Raw genomic sequence first — 22,135 nt, 5'->3', positions numbered from 1 at the left:
AGAATAATAGATAATTACAAATAGCTAGTGAATTTTAAATATGCATCTTTCAGGAATGCCACAAAGGAGCTTTGAATATTGGACTAACCTCAAATGTCCTTCCACTGTATGTATGTATCTTTTCCTATGTCTACATATCTTCTCATTTGAAAACAAACTATTTACATGTGGAAAAATTCAAGGGTTCCAGCAATCGGTGTTGATAGTGACATGGCCCCAAACATTGATTTCCAAGCTGTGGATTTCTCGCAGGGCCGGGTGAGCTAATGGGCTTTGCCTACCGGCTGGAGAGATCTGTGGGCCTTCCCCTTCCTACTCACTTTTCCTCCTCCCACTCTTCTCCCCTCCTCAGGCCCGTTCTTCCTACTTTTCCTCAACTCTCCTTCCTCCCTCCTCCCTCCTTCTCCCTTAGCTCCCCCCACCTCTTCCCCCCACCCTCCATTCCTCTGTCTCTCCATTCCTCCACCTACTCCTCCCAATTTCTCCCCCTACAGCCCCCCTTCTCACCACCACTTATAATGGCACACAGGGCTCCCTCTGAGGTGGACGGCCCGGTACGTTTTCGTAGTCGGTCTAGCGTGAAATGATTCGGTGTAACCGGATTCTTGGGAAAGGACAGGTTACGTAAACATTTACTGATGTGGAGTAACTATACTATTTGTACTCTGATATGCAGGAAGGAAAGTGTTGATTAACACAGAAGAAAAAAAAAACGAAATTAGCTGATTGCATGCTCATAAGTGCAAGCTGTCATTGAACTGCTTTTAAAATAGACACAGCTGGGTGTTTGTGTTGAAAAATTTCTTGTGTTTTTGCTAATACTGAAATAAGCATGATTTTGTATACCAAACATTTTCAGATCATTAAAATTTGTAATCTGTGCTGGTTTTAAACACAAAGAAAAGAAACAGAATCATTTCGATGTAAAATTTGCTGATATTATATTAACTCAATCAGGTCTGTACAAATTGTGCATTGTGCCTCCTAAAATCTGTTTGATCAATTTAATACACAAAGTGCCAAACGTGGGTATTGTTTGTTAACATTGGACATTTTATTCAAATCCAAGCTCAGCAGCAAACTGGAGGAGCTTTCCTTCAATACACCAGCTCTGACTGATGAATTTTTAATGTTTTAAGGTGTTTCTTAGGTCAAAGCTGAGCGTGCATTGTTTTGTAATCTTGTATAAAATTTTAGCAGGTGGAAATAAGTTTTTCTTCTGTTTACTTTCAAATAGCAAAAACTGGGGTTCGCTAATGAGCACTTTAATAATCTGATTTTATATGCTAGGAGCTCATATTGACTGGGAAAATGTTTTTCATTCAAATTAAGACTGTTATATGGTTTAAGGATTGCATGAATGCAAGTCTCTCAAAATAGGATATTATAGACAAATAGTATATAGTTTAATGTAATATTTAAAAATCTATTCTTCCTAATGACAAAAGTTATTTGTAATCTGGCAAGAAGTGAGTTTTAATTCCTTTTAATAATTTCAATTGCACTTTATGTCGAGACGGTGATATGTATATATATATATATATATATATATATAGCTTGTTCAACAAAACATGCACTGTTTACTCAGCGCCCCGTGTTTGTCTCAGCAATAGCTTTTTAAAAGAACTGCTACTAGCTGAAATGGAGGGGGAGGGGGGCCCTGGACAGAGTATTGTGCAAGTTGAAAGTCTCTGGATGGGGCTTTGTATATCTTACCGGCCAATTTGGGTGCAAATTGGATTTGAAGGCCTGCCTCTGTCCACCTCGGGCCTCTTCCCTAAGCACTTGAAGCCCAGTCTTCAGCCCCACTCAGTCACCGTGATTACCTTCAGAAGACAGAGGGAATCCAGTTGTCTCAGACCTGAAACAAATTCTCTATCATTCTAATTTTTTTCTCATGACGGATGTAACCTTGATCTCTTACACAGACATCTACAAATGTGTACTATTAATGAGTAAAAGCAGAAGTCAAAGTAAATGTAATTTTCTGGTATATATCACAGTAAACTTCTCTCTTGCTCTGTCTGCAGTCCCCAGCTCCCCCAAAGGGGTCAGGCCCTTTAAAGAGTGAGCAGTTCCAATGGAAGAATTGCTTAGGAAATGAATTAGATTATTCCTTCTGGAGTTTTAATTAATAACCAAGGCTCCACAGCATACTTCATCTAAGTAGGGAGCAGAACATTTCATTTTTCCATTTGGCAATGTTATTTAAGTCTTCTTTAGGGCCTCTCTCCCATTTTTGTTCAGTGATTCTCCTCTTCTTCTTGCTAGCTGCTGGTTAAATGAAGGTGGGCCCCATTTACCTAAAATCCACTCTGCTCTCCATTCCCTGGACAGGGTGTCCTTGGAGTGGCACCCAGCGCCAAGCTCTAGCTAAAGTTCTCTTCCTGCAGATGCACAGAGAATTTCTGACCTTGTGACGTTTGGGAGTGAGGAGATCCCATATGGAGGCATCCAGGTATTTCCAGAGATCCTGTGGCAGGTGAGGTCTGCCCCGGCTGGAGCCAACTCGTCTATAATATCTTCCTAACAGCAGGTAATGGTGCTAACATTTAGTGATTAGAAGTTACTCTTTAGCGTGTTGTATCCTTGTTCTGTGGGTTTTGGTTACAGGTTATACGATTAGGTTTGCAAGAACAGTAGTGAACTAAACTTCTCAGTAAGAGGTCTTCACACCAGGGAAGTGTTACTTTTCTGCAGCAGCCCTGCCTCGTCACTCATTAGGGAGCTGCAGGTTGTCAGCGGCTGCTCTCAGCGCGCGCACGCGCACCCTCAACGTCCCCGGGGGCGCGCACATTCGTGCGTGTGTGTACACACACACACACAGACACACACACACACCACTAAAACTAAATTAAGAAGCCGATGATTAAGACAAGCGTCTACTAGGCCTGTCATTTCAGCATCCTTCCATCATAACATTGTGGCACCGGCAATTTTGCTTGAGAACCTCGAGTAAAAAAATCTATGGGAGAGCCTCGTCTATGAGAGTGGAAATGTTTAGCTTGTATAAGCTAGGGAGCCACTTCAAAAGCGAGAAAGTCCAAGGCAAAGAAGAGGAGCAGGAAGAGGAAGAGGACAAGGATGAGGATAAGGCCTTGACAGAGACCTCTGGGACTCTCCAGGCAAGTCTCTGTGATGCTGCCAGGTGTTCCAGGCTTTCTGAAGCCAAGTACATACGCAGCCAAAAGAAAAGTCCCGTGATCTTCAGCAAAATGTGCATGGGAGAAGCTTTGTCCCGACATTACCCAAGGGGGAGAGCCAGGTGTGGAAAGATCCATGATAAAATATCAACAGAGAGCCAAGGGACTTTAGTCTCTGGAAAAACTTCTCAGTCGAATACTCTCTACATGTCTTGTAAACATTTTAAACATAATGCCCACCACCCTTTTACTTGTTTCGCGTTATTTGCCATTGCCCTCCAGAGGGTGAGTGATTTGCTGAAGGACTTGAGTCCCTGATAGTGTGAGGGCAGACCTGCTCTGTTTTTAGACCTGATTCAGTTGTGAGAAATGGTCCCTCACAGCCTGCGGAAGTGCCCCTGAGAGGCCAATTCCTATTTTTCCTCTACTTGCCCAAGGAAATGGTGTAGTCAGTCTTTCAAAGGAGATAAGGGAAGCTCCACAAACAACCACAACAGAGCACAACAAAACAAAACAAAGAGTTGAAGGGGTGTTGGTGAACTAGAATGAAGGAGGCTAGAGCTCAGGTTCTTAGTTTTAACCCCCAGCTCTATCCCATAAGGGAGAAAGTGAGACTTGGCAAAAGCCATTCCACAAAACAATACTAACTTGGATTTTCCATCAGTGGGGTACCAAAAGAGGAAAAAAGAAAATAACTTTATAAATATATATCAAGCGGAAAGAAAAACTTACAGGGCTAAAAATGCTGGGCTAAGAGTTGGAGCTCCTAACTATCCCATCACTGTTGTTAATTAGTTGGAGCTTCAATGTGATTTCTAGTAGAAGCCTCAATCTTCTTCCGGAAGTGTTACAGGACCTTTTTGAGAAGGTGTGTGTGTGTGTGGTGGGTGGGGGGTGGGGTGGGGTGGTGAACCAAGACTTCTCTTTTGAAGCACACCTCCAAATGGTTCCCCAAATTCCAGTTGTGTGAGAAAAGATGGAAAGGTGTGACTCCCTCGCAATTTTTAGCCGATCACCTTTGAACTAGTCACCGCTCAATAGTTACATGTACACTGAAAACACTGAACATTGCCAGGTCCGTTTATGAGATTAATAAGTATCTTACAGGAAATGCTTGCACCCACTGAAGGTCTGAAAGAATGAGAGGAGAGAAAACTTCATGAGTGGAGTAAGCAAGCCAGAAAGCACGCAGAGAACCCTTCACCCCAAAGTCTCCCTTCGCATGGGGAAAGTAATATGTACTAAAAAGATCTATCTGCTTTCTTTCAAAAACCCTGCGTGGACAAACCAATGGGCAAGTTTTTACTTTGTGCGCATCTTACACCCACCTGGCCCTCAATCTCCGGTGTCGGTTCCAGTAGGTCTTCCTACCCCAACCCTCGCTCCTCCCCCGCGCCCTTTCTCCAACACCAGGCCATGGAAAATCTGTTGGAGCAGCGTTTCTCAAAAGGTCCAGATCTTCTCCCTCCCCTGCCTTTCCTCTTGAGGCTGTAACTGCGAGGGTTCCCTTCGAGGAGCTTCGCGGAGCTGGGGCTCCGAGGTCTGCCCGCCGCTGCTCCCTGCGCATACCCGCGAGCTTGCCCTGCGCTCCTTTGTTGCAGACGCTTGCCGAACGCAATCGAGCCAGAGGCCTTGATTCTAGGCGTCGTCTCTCTAGATGTCCCCCCTTAAAGTTGCCTTTTCAACCTAGGTATCTCGTTTTTTGGCACATTAGGCCGGATATATACCAAATCAATTTTGAGCTAAGAGGTCATCTGCCACGGTAAACGCGGGGATACAGAAAACACTTAAAGGTATCGACCCTGTATTGCTATAAAGCACATCTCAGCGTTAAAAGACTGGGGTGCATGCAGGTGACGTTAATTCGAATATTCAGTTACATGTAAGGGGTATTGAACCCAGTGGGGGAGAACAGTAATACCCATATTTCTCTCCTGCTCTTTGGAAGGAGTCGCCTGCGGGGAGGAGAGGAGAGGACAGACTAAGCTACGCGTAGAGCGGCATCAGGAGCAAGTTACCGTTATCATGTGTAAACAAAACAACTCGACTCCTCTGTGTCAGAATCAACAACATCAAAGGTGTCTGTGGGGGGTCATTTTTATTTTTAAAACAGTCCTAGATTCTTGTTCAGCAATTTTAGTATCTTCCTTCTGGGTTTGTTCTAAGGCATGCAGGAGAGAAAAGTAACGTTCGAGAAAAAAGCTGGGTCGGCAAGTTTGGCTCCGGAGCCTATGAACTATGAATCACCGCGGTGAAGAGGTTTTCTTTTTCTTTTTCTTTTTTTTTTCTCACCCTCTTCTTTTCTCCTGGAGCGTGAACTTGTTAGATAAGAGAGATGAGGCTACAAGGAAATGGAAACGCTGAAAAAGCCCGACTCCTTTGGAGAGCAGACTGTGCGGCTGGCAGGCGGCTGCCGCGCGCCCTCCCCCAGCCGAGGAGCACCGGGGCAGCTCCGGAGCGGTCCCAACTTGGGCCTCCTCGGCCCCACCGCGGGGCCAGACATCACGCTCAGATCGCTGCCTTGGCCATCTTACCTTTTGGCCATAGAATACACACCCCGAAAGACGAGAGAACGGCCTCTATTTGAGCTGAGTGTCTGCTCTCCCGCTCGAAACACAAAACAGGGCCCGCAGCTTTTCCTAGAGGGAGTCCCAATCACAAAACAGTCCGAGAGTGGGAGACGCTAGAGAAGTCTGGAATTACAGGTGAAAGATTATTTTCCTAATTAATTAAAAATAATTCTCTTTTCCTATTTATAAGCATACACATGCTACTGATTACACGTCCCTATTTACCTGAAAAAAAAAAAATACTTGGAGTATCTTTAGTACACAATACTCATTCTTTGTCCCCTTGAACATTTACAGCTGATAATGTGGCTGGTTGGAATCAATTAGCACTGGATTTTGCCCCAGGATTGCTCCCCAGGGCGGACAAGTGGAGCCAACTCATCTCCAGCGACTTTTTCTTCGCTCACGTGCATATCCACGCCAGGGCTTCAGAAGCGTTTCAAAATCCCCAGCCTTGGTTTCACTTGATTTCGTTGTTGTTATTGATAAATATTGGGTCATACACAAGCCACTTGTCAGAGCCTTTGGCTCCATCTCGAAGCTGCAGCTCCTAGCGGGACGTTTGAGTCTTGTCCTAGGAACTGGAAGGATTTACTGGGAAAAGAATTACACATTCTCTGCTCCTTCAGTTTTGGAGATGGTCCCTTAAATCATATCATATCGTCTGTCTGCTTGCTGTCACATTTATTTCTTGATTATTCCGATATGTGAACAATGGGAAGATGTGTGCATCTTTTCCCCCATCTTTTAAAAACAATTATTGAAATGGTTTAAAAAGGGGGGAGGGGAGAAGGTATTGATCCCAGTCCTTTCCGTATATTTGGAACCAAAAGAGCATAGGCAAATAGATAATTGTTTTAATTGTCGGGGTAGGGGGTGGGTTGGTAGGTAGGACCTTTGGGTTTTGTGTAATTGGAGTAATAAATGCAGTTTATCTTTTAGCTCCGCTGTATATATTCTTTCCCTTGATACATATTGCACATGAGCTGAACCCATGGTCTACTTGTCTTAGCATGTTTGAAGCCCCAGACACCCAACAGTATCATTACAGGAAAGAGACAAAGCCCCCAAAGACTCCAGGCAGGGAGGTGACTGCCTTTGGGGCCAATGGGGAATTTATCTTGACGTTGAACTATTCTAGGAAGTGCACCCACTCGCTCACCCACTCGCTCAGACTCCCTTGCTGCGCAGAGTTCAGGTCTTCCCCGTGCTGAAGTGCGGGGAGGAGGTGTGGGAAAAAAACAGCTGATTTTTGACATTTCAAAGGGACTCTTTCTATTTATCAGTGTTACCGAAGTGTACGTTACTGGAGAAACAACAAAACAAGCATAGAGCTGCAATTTTCAAGAAAATAGGATCCCCAAATATAAAAATAAAAAAGTAGCAGATAAGATGTATAATTCAATCAAATTACACAAAATTGCTTGAAAATCTAGAACAGTAGCGATCCATTATGCCTCTGTTTTATTAGTGACAAGTACAATTACTCTAAAATAAAGAACACTGGTGAATATATAATTGGCTGTAATCATGTTAGTGTTTGAATAAAAATGACGGGAACATTTAACACTTTGACAACAAAATGTTCAGAAATAACTTATTTATTCAAACAGTTTTTATTTTCCACCAAGTGAAGGAGAAACACAGTTTGCTTAGGAAAATCAATGACTTTTCCCTGCAATAAATAAATATCCAAAAGGGGGAAAAAACAGCCCCATACCTCTGTATTATTACTGTTATTATTTTTAACCAGCAAGAAGCTTAATCTTGTGTTTGAAGTCAGCGCTTATCTAGCAGTTGTTTGGTACCGAAGTCCGCCACCTAGAGGAAGAGCTCTGCAGCCCAGAACCCCTTTTCCCGCGGTGACCTCGGGAATCAAAGTTAATATTCCTTTGCAAATTGCTTTCCAAACTAACTCCCCCTCCCTTACCTCCTCACGTCCCCTTCCGCCCCACAACATCGTCACAATATTTTCTTAGTAATTGCTCTGCACAATTGACAGAAGCGCCGCGTCTCCGGCACCGCTGTGCTCTCCCAGGAAAGCGTGAGAGCGCGTTGGGGAAGCAGGTCAGGGAATATTTGGTTCTGGAGAGACAATCCACTTTCATCCACAATGGTCTAGGGCAGCCTGACTTGGGGGCTCATAAAGTGACGGCTGATGGAGGCATCGCCACATTCCAATGCATTCCCCCCCCTCCCCCGGGCTTTCTTAGAAAAAACAACTGGGATCCCCGGGTACCCGCGGGGCTATTCCCAACCTTTCCCCAGCGCCCCCACTCCCCACCCCAAATGCGAAGATCTAAGATCCTGGCTTTATTTAATCATCTACTCAGTTATCGAGCCCAGTGGATCCTTTTCTTCTGGTAGGTGGGTTGCTTGAAGAACTGAGTTACAAAGGTATTAAAGAGGAGGCCGTGTTTGCAGGGGTCCCCCTGTGGTCAGGGAGACTGACCCAGGAGAACCCCCATGTTTTTACACTGAGCTGAGCCTCCGAGTTTCAAGAAACTTGGGCAGTGTGCGGGAGAATTTGGGGTTGTACTCGGAAGCGCCAGGAGCCTTTTTGGATTTTAGTCTTGGTGGATCCTATCGGCTCCTCACATAGAAAAGCCAACCTCACTCTTCAATCTCGAGCTCATTCTCTGAAGTGATTATTGGGGAAGGCAGATGTTAAATGAGGGAGCATGGGGCTCTGGGAAGAAATGTAACAACAGCATTCGAGCGCTCGAATTCTCCTTAACACCAGCGCTGCAGACTCTGCTTCGATCCCCCGCGCCGCCCGCCCTCCAGGAAAGTCTCCCCGCCCCACTCGTCCAAAGTTTTGTTTTTATTGCTTTAGGGCACTTAGAATATTGTTCAAGTTGAGGATTTCCTAGAAAGGCGAGGAAGGTAGAGTTGATTTAGTTTTGAAAAAAAAAATAGTTATTAATAATAAGACTTCAATTGGGTTTCATTTCTTGTAATTTTCCTTCCTGTCCCCTCCCTCCCTCCCTCCCTCCCTCCCTCCTTCCTTCCTTCCTTCCTTCCTTCCTTCCTTCCTTCCTTCCTTCCTTCTTTCCCTCCTTCCCTGCTTTTTCCTCCCTTTTCTCTTTCCTCTCTCTCCTTCTCCCTTTCCCTATCTCTCTCATTATCTCTATGTGCGTCTAACTGTATCTCATCTACCTCCTTATATGTGAGAGAAATGAAACCTCATGAAGGTGGTGGAGGTGACCGTTTTCATTCTAACTTCCAGAACCTCCTTAATTGTCAATTCTCAGTCCCAATGCTGGAGTTTGAAAGACATCTCGGAGATGATTCTTCTCCCTCCCAGAGACGACCTCAGAACCATGGTCTAAGAAGCTGTTTTTCAGACTGTGAAATTATTTTTTAAGGCAGCTGAAATATATGTTTTTAAAGTAAGCCTCTGAAACTGATGCCCCGGTGCATGCTTCCTCTATGGATTGAGGCGCTCCCTAAATTCACTCCACCCAACCCCTAGGAGCTGAAGTCCTCAGAAATGTTTTGTTTTGTTTTATGCAAAACTAGCGCTTCCACTCTCGACTCCCAGGTCTATCATTCCTCTCCCGCATTATATTAACGGCGATGTTAGCCTTCCCCTACGTGTTTAGGCTGCTAATGCCGGTCACTTAACGCAACAAAAATGCTCATCTGTGGAGATTTTCCCAAGGCTAGCTGCAATGTTGGCTCTTTTTCCTTTTCTTTTCAGGGCACGTCCATTCCTCCCTGCCCCCTTCTTCTTTTCTTGAGATGGGGACTGGAAAAGGGGTCCAAGAACTCTAAGCGAGTGTGTGAAGTTTCCCTCCTTTCTCTTGCCTGCCAATCTATCAAGCAGGGTGGTGAATTTTTGGTTTTCTCTGGAAAGCAGGACGATGGAAGCTTCGGCGTAGACTGGTTGCCTCTCTCAGTTAACTTGTCTTCTTTTTTTCCCCCAGTCATGACTTTCCTTTCTCCTCACCTTAGTCGGTGAAAGCAGTTGGGGATTGCCCTCACAGTCCTTCTGCACCCTTCCTAGCCCCAGGCTTCTGAAGAAAACTCCACTGGCTTTCTTTTGTATTGACAGGGAAGCTGGATTGGAGATCCCCTCTGTATTGGATTGTGTGTGGGTGCTGTGTATGTTTGCTTAGTTTTAATAACTTTTTGGGGGAGACTCTCGTGAGCTTGTTGACAGTTTTCTCCTGCGGGGAGATTCTCTGGAGCACGGAATCACCTTAACTTAGATAATGATCATCTATTAGGCTTCTTACTTTTTCAACTAAATTTAGCCTGGGAAAGTCATCTGCCCTCATGATTCATATGTACCTAGTGTCCAAGGAGAACACCATCACGGGCAATGCAAAGTGAAACTGACTTAAAGGGTAATATTACCCAGTGGGTTTTGATTTAAAAAGATGAGTATCATCATTGTTCACAGCTGGAACACGTTTACTTCTTAAAAGCTGGTGAAGTGTAGACGTGAGAGCTGTTTTCCCGACTCTGGCTCTAGCACTCTTTTCCTATGGATCCTTACGCAAGTTACTTCATCTTTCCAGTTTTTTCTTAATCTGAAAAATAAGTGACCTGCGATCATTAATATAGAAAATATAATTCATTCATCAAATTCCCAACAACACCACCACTAAAATATAACTTTAAAAACCATAAGAATGTTTAGAAAACATCGGGGGGCGGGGGGGAGGGAGGGAAGCCGAAAGAAAATCTCATTCAAACGGCAGCAGCGACATCTAGTGACCAAAATGCTTAATAGTAGCAGTGAAGGTGTGGAATAGTTTACTGAGCAGTGGGTTTTTGGAGGAGAGAGCCATGGAAGTTTTTCTAATAAATCTTGATTGTCTGTCTGGCAAACAGTCTTTTGATAATAAAATTCTAAGCTTTGATTATTGTAATACGACATAGAAAGACAAAGGTTTTTACTTCAAATCTGCACATAGGGCAATTAAAGTTGGTTATGAGTATTCTTCCAAAGCTTTAAATTCCATGTCAAAGAACTAGTTCTAAAAAGTAATTTTATTTTGAGGGGGCTTGAAATTTATTTACCTAATTTTCCAAATTATCACCAAATGTGTTTCTATACGAATACTTAACAAAATTGAAAGAAAAATTTTGATATTTTCTTTTATCTGAACTAACCACTTTGATTTGAGATAATCATCTAGTGAACATCAGGGAACATACCAAAAATAACACCATGTTTTATGTAATCACATATATGCTCTGTCTATATTACCTTGGCTGAAAATATTTCAGAATTCAAAGAAATGGAATTCCTATGTCTATACGGATTCTGTTTCTTCTTTTTACAGCAAAGATTAAATGAACTATCTGGGCACAGGAAAATCTTAGTAATGGCAGACTGCAGAAACCCAAACTTTTCAGAATAACAATTTTAGCATTTGCTTGGCATTTAACATGTTAGAGAGAGACAGAGAGTAGAACTCTTCTCATTGCCTGTGACTGTAAGCTGGCCATGTGTGTGGGTGTAGTTTGTGCATGCACTTGCTGAACGGTGTGTTTAATTTCCTAATAGCAAAGCAGCTAATGACTACTGGAATATGGAGTCATGTTTTGTAACTTTAAGGGCAATGAATTTTGTTTATTCTATTTTATTTTTCACCAATATTTCCTAGATTTTACTATAAAATTAGGTCACTGGCATGCTATCTAGCTAGTTCTAGAATAGTAAGATAAATATACAAGTTGTTAACACTTGGGGGAATTTGAGCTAGTCACAACACTTCTCCTAAACCTTAGTTTTCTTATGCACAAAATCAGAAAGTTGAATCTGCTATCTCCGATAATTCAAAAGATTTTTAAGTCAATAAATCATCAACCTTCATTTAAGAAGACTCGCTTCTGGTGTCTTCATTGTTATTTGCAACTCTTCCGTATCACTCCTGAGTTCTCTAGTTAGGCATCTCATCAGAAATGAGAATTGATGAGCCAGCCCTCCATCTTCTCTATCTTCCTGTCTTGTTGATCTTCCCCTTTTTCTGCTTTTAAAAATAACAAAAATCTCAGATACTCTAGTCACCATTTACTAACTCATTGGCATGCACTCAGCTTTCCCTTGCTATCCATCCAGAAAAATCATAATGTGAGATAGGACCAAACTAAACACAAAGCTGAGGCAGCTGTATTCAAGTTTTCTAACATGTTCCCATATCCTCATGGTGATGATTAATTATTATTATTATTATTGTTTTTAGGAACCAGAGCCAAATTATTCTGGCTGCAAATAGCCCACATTTTTCTCTGCTTCTGTGTCCCTGTGAATAAATTTCTTCAGGAGGATGCAATAAAATGTCTCTGAATTCAGTCTGACTAGGAACATCATTACACCCTTTTAGCAGTAAGAGTGTTCACAGAAGGCAAATATCACTCCGTGTTGCAAATATGCTCAGCATTTAATATAGACCTCAGGGAAGCTGAAGACACACATACCCATGCACACACACATACATGCATGTGTGTGTGTTTGTGTGTATATATATACACACATATATGTATATGTGTATGTATATAGAGAATCATATCTACATTGACCTGGGTTGATAGAAAAAAACAAGTTCATTACAGGGAAAATTCTAAATATATCAAAGGTTTCTTTCTTAGATGTCTTTTTGTTGTTCCCTAGAAAACTTCTTACTCTTCCTACTACTTGGACTTGTATTTAAAATTCATTGTGCCGTATAAAGTTCACAAGGCATGTTTTCTTCTGTAGATTTTTCACAGACCTCATAAACACAGGTATTATTCCATTTTAGAAGTGAGGAGGCTGACCCAGAGAGACTAAATTACTTGCTTAAGATCACACCACTAGGAAGACACAGAAAAGGAGTGCGAATCCTGGCTTTGGACAGGCTGCAACTTGCATTTGGTCATTTTTAGGGTTGGAGTCTTCACACTGGGAAACAAGGGGACTGGCTGAGGCTGTTCATTAAACTTCACCAGGATTCCACCGCATGTATTTGAGAAATCTCAACTTTTAAAGAATTTTGGGACCTCCAGTCTGTGTTTGCTACTCCTTGTTCATGTATGATTTTCCCCTCTTAACACTAACAATTTTATATTCTTTCTAAAGGAAGGATAATCTTTGAAAAACAGGTCGTATTCTAAACATCTTTGTTAATTATCTTGGAAACTAAGATTTTAGAGTTGGAGGGAATCTAAGACATTTTGTGATTCAGCAGCTCTGGAGTAAGATGATTGTCTGAATCAATGGCTCCTGAGAACTGTGTGAAATGGGAGTCCAGATTATTCTGAGTTCCTGGTGTGGCTTACTACCCATCTCCCTGGATTTTTGGCTTTATGCATTAATACGTTTGGTTACTTCATTCTTGCTGGCCACCCTGTGGACTAGTTTTCCAAGCGGCTGCATTTTCGGCAGCACACTGTGGACCTACCAAGCACTTTGCTCTCAGCTGAGAGCTGTTAAGCCTTCCTGGATCTATTTTCTCTCAAGTAGCTCTCTGCTGCCCTCAACTGGTGTTCAGCCACCAGAGCTAGCTAGCCTTCAGCATTTACGAATCCACTGTACCTTGGCTTCAAGTGAGATGTGGGAGAATCATTAACCACACTGTTTATGGCTTTTATAGCATGGAAAAATAGAACTCAGGCCCATTTACGTCCACTTATGCCCCAGCTTCTCACTTTCTCCACGTTTGCAGATGGGCCATGAAGGAGAATGTCTGATTTTCACATATCTGTGCTAGAGTATTTGGAAGGGCTTACATGAAAATGTAAACTATTTCCTTAATTATCAAATTGAGATACACTTCAGCTGATAGACCAAATTTTTGAACATGTTGTAGTTAGTCTTAAGAAATATGAAACATGTTGTCTTTGATGTAAACAAGATATATGAATCATATGAAATCCATGAATTACTTGTAAACTTTCTCATTTATTCAACAAATACATATTGGACATATACTGTATGCTAGACATTATTATTGGTGCTGAGGATATAGCATTGGATAATGGAGGCAAAAACCTCTTCTGCTTTTACTAAGCTAACTTCCCAGTTAAGGAAAATAGACATTAAACAAGTAAATAAGTAAAATACATTTTAAGGGAATGTAACATTCCCGTATCTATTTCCTACCCCAAGTACTGTAGGGATTCCATGTTTTTAAGAACATTTTTAGCAAAGTTAAAGAGGCCTAACTAGAGTTTATACAGGGACCATGCATGCTATAAATATTGGATGTGTTATTTACTGATGAATTCATAAATTTATTGTGAATATAGTGTGGACATATAAAAGTGTTTGATGCAAATGAGTGTTTGAAACTTTCAACTGAAGAGACGTTTTGTCTTTTGATTCTATACCAATCTCTCCTGTTGAATTACCTTGTGGTTGGAATATCACTTTGTCACCCCCTGTAATAGCTGCCACTAAAGTCCTTGCTATTGCTGCCATTGATGATGGTCTCTGGTTATTCTCTCTACTTTTCTCTTTGTTTTTATCCTGTTCTCTTACTATGTCTTTTGCTTCTTCCGCAGATAAACTCTGATAGATACCACTGACCAAATAGAATAAGTTTTCGCTTTCTTATGTGGTGGAAGTACCAATCATAACTAGGGAGGTTTAATCAACTGGTTTTCTTTTCACTACCAGGTCTATTTGAAATGGGTGTTTGTCCTAGGTAAAATGCAGCTGATTTGGAAGAAGCCAAAATATTAATCAAATAATAAACAAGTGGTGGTGGCAATTACAGACACACAGCTTCTAAGTAATATGTTTGTATTTAAAGAAATAAAATAGTTCAAATTCTGAAAAAAAAAAAAAACTATGATATAAAACTGATTTTGGGTTGCTGGGTGAGAAGCTTCATCCTTCCCGTGAATAATTTTTCTGTGTGGAACTTTCCAGTTTAGTTTTTATGATGCAGATGTCTTCTGCTGGGCAGACATGGCACCTTCTCACTGAGCCCTGTAGATCAGCACAGGGTTAAGAATATGACACACTTCTCCTTATATGAGTTAGAAATGTTTATATTTATTAACACATTTCTTGAAATATCTTCAGTTTTTGTTTACTTCTGATTTTGCATATCACAGACTTTCTGTAAAAATTTTCTAGTATATTATCAAGAAGATAATAAATATAAATCATCTATTAAAGTAAAGCTTATATTCTAAATAATTTGGATCATCCTGTGGGTATATTTTGTGTTCAACCTTTTGTTCATTATTGTTATACTGTGAGCATTTCCACATAACTATTTTTAAAACCTGTAGTTACAAATATCTATATTAACTTATGGATAACGACAACAATTTAACCACTGTCCATTAACCACTGCTTCACATTTAGGTGGTTTCTAATTTTTCGTTATTAAAATGACTTGAGATATATATCTTTGCACATAAACTTTTTCTCCAACTTTGATTATTTCTTTATAATAGATTTTTTAAGGGAAGGGTTTTTTTTGTTTTGTTTTGTTTTTTGTTTTTTTGTTTTTTTTTGGTGGGGAAGGATCACACAGTATGAATTTGTAATTAGCAGTTACTGTATATTGGTGAATTGTATTTCTTTAAAATTGCATTACTGTGGCCAGGCGCGGTGGCTCGTGCCTGTAATCCCAGCACTTTGGGAGGCCGAGGCAGGTGGATCATCTGGGGTCAGGAGTTCAAGACCAGCCTGGCCAATGCGGCAAAACCCCAACCCTACTAAAAATACAAAAATTAGCCGGGTGTGGGGGCCCATGCCTGTAATCCCAGCTACTCAGGAGGCTGAGGCAGGAGGATCTCTTGAACCCAGGAGGCAGAGGGTGCAATGACATAGTGCCACTGCACTCCAGCCTGGGCAAAAGAACGAGACTCCATCAAAAACAACAATAACAACAACAGGAACAAAGATTGTATTAGTGTATATTTGCAGTGATCTATAAAAGTGACTGTTTTGGCCGGGCACGGTGGCTCACGCCTGTAATCCCAGCACTTTGAGAGGCCAAGGTGGGTAGATCACGAGGTCAGGAGATCGAGACCATCCTGGCTAACACGGTGAAACCCTGTCTCTACTAAAAATAGAAAAAATTAGCCGGGAGTGGTGGAACGCGCCTGTAGTCCCAGCTACTCGGTAGGCTTAGGCAGAAGAATCGCTTGAAGCTGGGAGGCAGAGGTTGCAGTGAGCCAAGATTGTGCCACTACACTCTAGCCTGGGCGACAGAGCAAGACTTTGTTTCAAAAACAAAAAACAAACAAACAAACAAACAAACAAACAAAATCTGTCTTAATGAACCCTGACCAAATTAAAAAAATTTTCTTTGCCAGTTTAAAAGGAAAAATATATCTATAACTAGCTTTAATGTACTTTTCTTTATGTACCAGCAAGATTGAAAGAAATTTCTACAAGTATTTATTACATTTTGAATTTCATCTTTTATGATCTTTCTGTTGTCTTTTGTCCATTGTTTATTTGAATTTTTGTGCTATTGTTATTCATTTTAGGGGCTTTTCTAGATAAAATATTAACCCTTTGTCATCTGGCTCAAATATCTTTTATAGTTTTTGTTGATCTTTTTAGCCTGTTTACAATATTTAGTTACACACAAATGTAAGTCTTATGCATATTCAGATATTGAAAATGTAATGAAGTTGAAACCTAAAACCTGGGTTTGAATCTATCACTTTTTGTCTATATGAACTTGAGTAAATTATTAAACATCTGTACTCTATTTTTATTCGATATAAGATGGGGTTAATAATGCTAATTCTCTCAATGTTTTCTGAGGATAAAATGAGTTAAATTTGTATACTTTGAAGGGTACCAGGCAAATGGTAAGCTCAAAATTAAGATTGAACATGTTTATTATTGTTTAGAGTATTCAAATTTATAAACGCAAAAGGATTTTTATTACTTTAATATCAGTATTTTACATATGTAAAATAAATTAAATATTAAGTAAAGTTTTATTAACTAAATATCAAATATAGCTAAGAATTTTGGATACCTAGTTTTATAAATTACATATAAATGATTAACTTGAGTGTTCTGAGGGAAAATATTATTATGTCTTTTATTCATGTACTTAATACTAGTTTCACTCTTTCATTTAAGAGATATTTTTTGACCTTTTACTACATGCCATAAACTGTAGTTGAATAGGATAGTGAACAAATGGATGAAAATCTTTGCTTTTCTGTAATTGATGGAGAAACCGTAATGAAATAAATTAGTATCATGAAAAATATAGTAGAGAAGAATAAAGGAGATAAGAAGTGCAAAAAAATAAAAAATAAAAAGTACTTGCAATTGCAATTTCAAATATGTTAGCCAGGGGAGATCACTGAGTATATTAGTTTTCTATTGCTGCCTAACAAATTACTACACATTTAAGGCTTAAAAGAACAAAAATTTATTTATTTTTCTAGTTTCTGTGGGTCAGGTCAAGAGTCTAGACACAAACTACCTGGGCCCTGTGCTCAAAGACTTACAAAACTGAAATCAAGGTGTTGACTGTGCTCTGGTTCTCATCTGGAACTCAGGGTCATCTCCAAGGTTATTCAGGTGGTTGATGGAATTTAGATTCTTGTGGTTGTAGGATTGTGGTCTCTGTTTTCTTGCTGCTTCTCCACTAAGGTCACTCTCAGCTCCTATAGGACTGATCCATCCACCATAATCTGAATAAGCACCCTTTTGATTAGCTAAAGAAAGGAGTGTTGGTGATCAATTGCATCAAATGTTGCTGATAGGCCAAAATGAGAAGAGAAAATTGACTGGATTTAGTAATATGAAGGTCATCGGTAACCATGAGGAGAACAGATTTGTTAGAATGGTGGAGATGAAAGCCTCTTGGGTGATGGTTAAAAATGAATGGGAAGAAAAATTTGAGATAGAGTATAGAAAGTTTATTGAGCAGATTTGCTGAAAGGGAAGCAAGAGAAGAAACATTAGCTAGAGAAGAGGTGGAGCCAAGAGAGGGTTTTTTAATGGGAGAAAAGTATGTTTAATTGCTGATGGAAATGACACAGTAGAGAGGTAAAAGTAAAATCTGATGTCATAGGAGAGAAGGGGGAGAATTGCTGGAGGCACATCCTTGAGTAGGGAAGTGAGATGGGATCAAGTGCCCAAGTTGGAAGGGGTTGGACTTAGATGGGAGTACTGATAGCCATCTTTCATTCAGCGGGGACAGCAAAGTACATGGATTCAGTAGGTTGTGGGTATTCTCTTCTGATTACTTCAGTTTTCTCAATGGACTAAGAAGCAAGGTCAGCTAAAACTGAGCATGATAATGGAAGTGCTTGAAATATGAGTAGGAGAGATTAGGCATGAAAACACCATCAAGAAGAGTGGGAGAGTAAAAGACCAGGCAAATGTAATATGATTGCCAGGCAGTGTTATGGACATACATGAAATGCACAGTCATGAATGTAAATGAAACGAGTTTACATGCTATACGTTTTCTTAAGTCATGTTAGTTGTAGGGCCTCCACAACTAGCAAGACAGAAAATAATACATAACCAGGGTTGCGATTCAGACAAATGACTCTGAGCAAGACAGGTAAGGGAATTGGGGATGTGAAAAGGAGTAATTGCAATGATTGGTCATGGAATTTAAGTTGGTAAAAAGGGGGAAAAAAGGGAGAGAAGGGGGAGAGAAAAGTGAAAAGCATAAATTGAAGACCTACCAAGCACTATGGTAAATTATTAGAATAAATTAATACAAGCTTTTCTTTAAAACTGGCTTTCTGATAACTCTAAGGCTGTACTGTATAAAGTAGGGAGGTCAAGTGATCCTGAGCTTTAGCTCCTCATGAGCTGCAGGTAACTCCCATCACAATGACTTATTCTGACAAACTCAAAGCACTTTCATAGCTCCTATCCTTTGGTACACTTATGAAGGAGGCAAGGGCAGGAACTAATATGTTTGCTTTATATATAAATGTAGCATCTTTGTTTTATATCTAGATATGTAGAGGTAAGCGTAAAGAGAGGATCCCTGTACATAGTTTTTAATTTAATTTAATTTAATTTAATTTAATTTAATTTAATTTTTGAGATGGAGTTTCACTCTGTCGCCAGGCTGGAGTGCAGTGGCGTGATCTCAGATCACTGCAACCTCCACCTCCTGGGTTCAAGCGATTCTCCTGCCTCAGTCTCCCGAGTAGCTGGGACTCCAGGCATGCGCCACCATGCCCAGCTAATTTTTGTATTTTTAGTAGAGACAGGGATTCACCATGTTGGCCAGGATGGTCTTGATCTCTTGACCTCGTGATCCGCCCACCTCAGCCTCCCAAAGTGCTGGGATTACAGGTGTGAGCCATTGCGCCCTGCTGACACAGTTTTATAATATACAAAGTTGAAATTATTGCTAACTCAAATCACTGTTTCTCTGTGTGACTACTTTCAGCTTCCTTAGTTCCAGTGCTCAGCAACTCATGCTGCCCTGTGGTTGTTCCACATTCCCCACTGCAGTCTTCTCAAGATTTTAGGCAGCAGCCATGCACTGTAGTTTTCTCATTTCCCAGGCTTCCTTCATTGAAAACTTCCTGTGAGTTTCTCAGTTCTATTGAGTAACCCATTAACCACTTTGGTAAACGAATTCCAACTTGACCTAAGTTCTTAATCTTGTTATCTGTCTTAGAGTGGTGGTTTTCAGTATGCTCTTCCCTCAACCCACAGTAAGAAACACAGGTTATATCAAGACCTAGGTCTCAAATACATGTATGTACATACACACAACCCACAGTGAGAAACACAGGTTACATCATGACTTAGGTCACACATACATGTATCTACATACACACATATACAGCTGAAACAAAAATTTTCCAAAATATGCTTAATTACATGTGATACACTCTGATGGTTTCTATTCTATTATATTCTATTTAAAAAATTACTGGTTGGGACTCACTAAGCTATTTACCAGCTACTAATGGTTGATGGACTGCAGTTTGACAATAAAAGGGGCTTTTGATGCTTATAATGCAGGTAGGCGATAATCATGGCTCATAACAGATTTAAGTATTTTACAAAATAACTCCTAATTGAGACTGATAGGATACGTATATTTTAGTGACTGAAAAGAGCTGGGAACTAGCAGTTACTAGAAAGACTATAGAACTTCAAAAGACCCAAATCCTATAGTTCATTCTAATACTTAATAACTTTGACATTGGTTTCCTATTCTGCCCTCTCTCATGTTCCATCTGTCTAAAATGGAGTTCAAAACACCTGCTAGGTGTAACTCTGAAATTTATTCTCAAGAGCAAGAGAAATGTAAGTAATGGAGGTTTATAAATAGCAAATGTAAGACTCTCTAATTTTATTTCTGGATTGGGTTTATGTTGGAACTCTGAAAGTCAGACAAACCCTCCAAAGATAAGAATATTCCCTGTCACCAACTGCTTTGATTGATCTTAAGTTTCCATATATTATTCAAATATGTTGAATTATTTGAATATTATGTTGTTTCTTATGTATTCAAATAAAATTTATCAGAAGAATCTTTTAAACTTAAAAAATTATCTACTTGATATGATATGTGTCTAAAGTTTTTACGCACTTTAATAAAAAATGAGTCATGGGTTTTTATTAGGTTTTGGGATAAATCCACACACCAGCCTGGAAGGCATAGTTCTAATACAGCTGCTGTACATTTTCTTCACAGCTTATTTGTAATGTCATTAGTCATTGTTAGGTCTGTTAGTCAGAAGTTTCACGTCTATAATGAGACTCACTTGTGGTCATCATTTTTAGTAATTATTTAAAAAAATGTTGACGTACAATTTTGTGTGTTGAAATTCAGTTCTATTCACAGATTTCTCCTTCTGTTCTTCTGCAAATCAACATGGATAATCTCAAAATAACAGTGCCTCCCTACAGTCTAAGCATTTTGGATGCGTCATCATATTAATATTGTGCCCTTTTACTATTTCCACTAATTAATTTTGCTCTTTAACTTTTACTGATCGATGTGGACCAAATTTTAATTGCAACATTGCTATGAAATAATACCAAAATAAATCTGATAGTGTCATGCTGTGAGCTAGTGAGGGATATTAACATTTTTGAACACGATAAGTTGATTTCAAACCAGATGGACTTGTAACCAACTTCAGAATAATGTTCAAAATCTAGTTGTGAAGAATTTTGAATATTACATTAACGGTTCAAGTTTGGGGTGTCTGGTAAAATCCTGGTGGCTTGGAAACATGTAACTTTACATTATCTCTATCCCATTATACTCTTATTAGAAAGTTAAAATATGCAATGATGTAAAGAAGGAATTCAGTAGTGTATATGATACATGTCTATTAATTCCCACAATGGATTTAAATATTAACTTTAATATAAATAGTGCAATATGGTTGATTATTTACTCATTAACTAAACATTTCATTATTATCTACTCTGTACCAGATACTATACCAGGTGATGAAGATAGAGTGATGAATAAAATTTAGTTCCTACTCCAGTGGGACTTAGAGTCTGGTGGAGGAGATGAACACATAGTCATATGGATAGCATAAAATCAGTGCCACACTGGAGGTATGTACTGGGTTCTGTGGAAGTATAGAAGAAAGCCACTTGAGTGTTCAGATTGCTTTATGGAAGAACTGTCATTTAATCTGTGTCTTCAAAAATTATCTTAAAAATTTATTGATGTAATACATGAAAACGTAATAATAATCAAATAATTTAGAAGAGCTTATGATAAAAATAACAGAACCATTTCTCTTCAACAACTATTTGGATTCCTGGCTGTGAACTCTTTTAAATACATTTTTTTCTTTTCTTTTTCTTTTCTTTTCTTTTCTTTTTTTTTTTTTTTTTGAGACAGGGTCTCACTCTGTCATCCAGGTTGGAGTGCAGTGGTGCGATCACAGCTCACTGCAGCTTCGACCTCATGGCTCAATTGATCTTCCCACCTCAACCTCCTGATTAGCTGGGACCACAGGTGCAGTGCACCATACCTGGCTGATTAAAAAAAATTGTAGAGATAGGGTTTCGCCATGTTGCCCAGGCTAGACTTTTAAATACTTCGTTTGCATTTCTTTTTGTGATTCTTTCATGATACTAATTATATTATATTTATTTTGAGTCGTTTAGAGTTATTTATCATTTCATTACTTCCACAGGTTACTTTTGTGATAATAGTAATAAACTAACACATTATGAGATATTATCATCCCCACTCTTTCCTCCACCTTTTATTTTACCTCCCTTAGTTCCCACCATTTATTAGCTAACATATTTTTATTAAGACTATTATAATTTGTCCTTTGAAATTAAACAGCAATCAAATCTTTCACCCTTTCTCCATGAATTAAGTCTGGAAATTTACATTTTTATGACTATGCTGAGTCATGCATTGTGCTATGACAGAATACATTCTCTTTTCTCACTATCAATTACTTAAAACCGTGCCAGAGATTTAATTTCTTTCCATTTGTATCATAGCCTTTTATACAACT

General features: G+C 39.7%; 1 long non-coding RNA gene across 10 annotated transcripts in view; it reads left to right on the top strand.

Annotated features, from left to right (window-relative positions):
• Nucleotides 1-22,135, top strand: part of LOC102137789 (uncharacterized) — a 46,850-nt gene that overhangs the window by 1,712 nt on the left and 23,003 nt on the right. For 3 of the 10 annotated variants that reach the window (XR_012416294.1, XR_012416295.1, XR_012416291.1), the window contains exons 2-3: nt 2,394-2,536; nt 21,081-21,209. This is a non-coding gene — a long non-coding RNA (uncharacterized lncRNA). Of the gene's footprint in view, nt 1-53; nt 111-2,393; nt 2,537-4,250; nt 4,937-5,091; nt 5,849-6,010; nt 6,653-21,080; nt 21,210-22,135 lie in introns of those variants that run through there. The other 7 variants (XR_012416293.1, XR_012416296.1, XR_012416298.1 and 4 more) reach the window with 6 other exon arrangements.

The sequence above is a fragment of the Macaca fascicularis genome, chromosome 7, assembly GCF_037993035.2.
Source record: "Macaca fascicularis isolate 582-1 chromosome 7, T2T-MFA8v1.1".
Taxonomy (NCBI): domain Eukaryota; kingdom Metazoa; phylum Chordata; class Mammalia; order Primates; family Cercopithecidae; genus Macaca; species Macaca fascicularis.
The sequence above is the reverse complement of the archived record's forward strand: the minus strand, read 5'-3'. Positions and strand labels throughout refer to the sequence as shown.